Source organism: Monodon monoceros, unplaced genomic scaffold, assembly GCF_005190385.1.
Source record: "Monodon monoceros isolate NGI ecotype Baffin Bay Population unplaced genomic scaffold, NGI_Narwhal_1 Super_Scaffold_6, whole genome shotgun sequence".
NCBI classification, from domain to species: domain Eukaryota; kingdom Metazoa; phylum Chordata; class Mammalia; order Artiodactyla; family Monodontidae; genus Monodon; species Monodon monoceros.
Genome location: NW_021703783.1, coordinates 92808510 through 92811082, shown reverse-complemented (window position 1 = coordinate 92811082; position 2573 = coordinate 92808510). Strand labels below are relative to the sequence as shown.

The 2573-nt window shown below is 44.5% G+C and overlaps 1 non-coding gene across 1 annotated transcript; it reads left to right on the top strand.

Annotated features, from left to right (window-relative positions):
- Positions 1-1995: 1995 nt before the first annotated feature.
- On the top strand, positions 1996-2125 carry LOC114886268. Its single transcript, XR_003791276.1, has one exon. It is a non-coding gene; the product is annotated as a small nucleolar RNA SNORA33 (small nucleolar RNA).
- The last annotated feature ends 448 nt before the right edge of the window (positions 2126-2573 follow it).

Here is a 2573-nt window from a genome sequence, read left to right as displayed (position 1 = left end):
ATAGTCCCCGGGGACCTCCAAAGCGATTTGTTTCCCTGCCCCTACTTCTATAGCTGGAATAGATATCCCAGCCGTTGGCAGAACTACTGTATTGGCTCTTGGATGGGCAGAGTAAGGGATTTGATGAGGAGAGAAGCCAAATGGAAAGCCCTCTCTACAAAAGTGATAAGCCAAAAGCAATATTGCACCCCCTGGGGGATTGAAGAGATTAATGGTATCATCAAGGCCTTTAAAGATGCAAGGTGGTGATTTTATCACATTCCCACTTGACTCTCAGTTTGGCCAGTGGAGAAGGCAGATGGGTGTCAGGGAATGCCAGTGGGTTACTGTAAACATAATTATGTGGTGACTCCAATTGCAGCTGCTATTTCAGATGTGGTATTGTCGTTGGGGGAAATAAATACAGTCCCTGACACCTGGTACGCAGTTATTGATCTAGCGAACGCCTTTTACTGTATCGCAAGAAGCAGAAAAGACCAGAAACCCTGCCGTTTTTTTCTGAGGGTCAACAGCGCACCGTTCCCATCTTGCCTCGGGACTTCATTATCTCTTTCGATGGCTCTTCGATTCTCAGACTTTGAACACTTCAAATGCCATGAAAATACAAAGGCCTGACATCTCAGTAAAGGTTTGGGGTCCAGTGTCCTGCACATGTCACGATCTTCCCTCCAAAGTAAAGCTTACCTGACATCCCCTACCCCAAAAGAGGAGCCCCTGGAGACACACAGTTGGAAAAGGGAACAACAATTCCCCAAAGGAGCAGGGAGCAGAGGGGTGCGGGACGTGCAAAACCAAGGGGAGCCTAGTCCCCCCAGTCTCCCCTGTTAGGTCTGGCATGCCTTGAATGCAGGGACTGTGGCTCTTATTCTCGCATCAGGCACAGCTGCCATGTCAGTCAGTGGATTCTGGGTACACCCCAGGTCCCCTGCTCCAACCTGGCGCCCTGCCTTTGGACATTTGCACTGTGCCCTGTACTTTTTCTTCACAGCAGTCATCACAGTTGTAACCAGACATTTATTTATTGTATAGTTGATGATTGAATGCCTTTCCCTCACTAGATTATAACTTCCAGGGAGGCAGAGACCATGTCTATCTTACCTTACTGTATCTCCTGGGCCTCGCCCAATGCCGGGTACACGTTAGACATTCAGTAAATCTTGGGTGAATGAACGGCTAGTAGAGGGATCTAAGTGAAAGCCCCTGGCACAGAGGTGGGCAGAGAGGAGGGGAGCACAGCAATACTGGCCGAGATCCCTGACCCCAGGGCTCCACTCAGCCCCAGTGCTTCCTGGGCAGCCTGGGGCAGGCAGTGGACGCCCGTCGGCTGTGAGGCAACGCAGAGGCCACAGCCTCCTTCTGATTGAGAGAAAGACAAAAGAGATCACCTTCATGCGTAGGGATTCATCCTAAGATTCATGGAAATCCCAAGGAAGAGTGGGAAAGCAGCAAAAACCTAAAAACACTTGCATGAAATTCTGCCATGTGCTACAAGAGGGTGGAACTTAGAAGACATTATTCTAAGTGAAAACTGCCAGACCAAAGCAAAACAAAACAAACAAACAAACAAAACATACTATGACTCCACTTTTGTGAGGTCCCGGGAGGAGTCAAATTCATAGAGACAGAAGAAGAATGGTGGTTTCCAGGGGCTGGGAGGGGCGGGCGATGGGGAGTTAGTGTTTAATGGGTACAAGTTTCAGTTTGGGAAGATGAAAAATTTCTAGATGGTGGAGATGGTTGCACAACAGTAGGAATGAAAATATCGCTGAACCGTATGCTTAAAAATGGTTGAAGTCAATTTTCTGGGGTATTCTTTGTTTTTTTTGTTTTTGGCTGTGCTGTAAGGCATGTGAGATCTTAGCTCCCTAACCAGGGATCGAACCCATGCCCCCTGCAGTAGGAGCGTGGAGGTCTTAACCACTGGCCTGCCAGGGAAGTCCCAAAGTCAATTTTCTGTTATGTATATTTTACCACAATTTTAAAATATGTTAAACAAACCCAGTCAATGAATCTGCTTACCCGAATGTGTTTCTGCAGAAATTTAGAAAATGCTGGCAAGAGGAAAGCCATGTTACAGGCCTTAAAAACATTGAAGTCATTAAGGCCCCTGAAAATGGCTAGAAGACATTTTAATGATGGGAAGCATTTTCATAAGACATGTGCTAATTTTTTAAAGCTTTGCTATAACTAGTGCTAACAACTTAGTGGAGTTGCCAAATATTAGTAAAATTGCATATTTTTTTTTAGGATTATGGAAAGAGTCTCAGGCCAAGGATGTCACTGAGGAGTACTTCAAATGCAAGAAATGATCAAATAAAAAAACTGGGCTCTTGTTCCTCAAAAAATAAATACAATACAATACAATACAATAAAAATACATTAAACAGTTTAAGAATGGTATCACATATAGTAATTGAGTCAAGAGCTTTTTATAAGATCTCAAAAGCCTAATATATGTCATATTCTTATAAACTGCAGCTCCAAGGCGTGTTCAGTTAAATATATTTTCTTAATAAACATGGAAAAACTAAAACACCACCACCACTCTGAGCCCTAGAGATTTCAACACATCA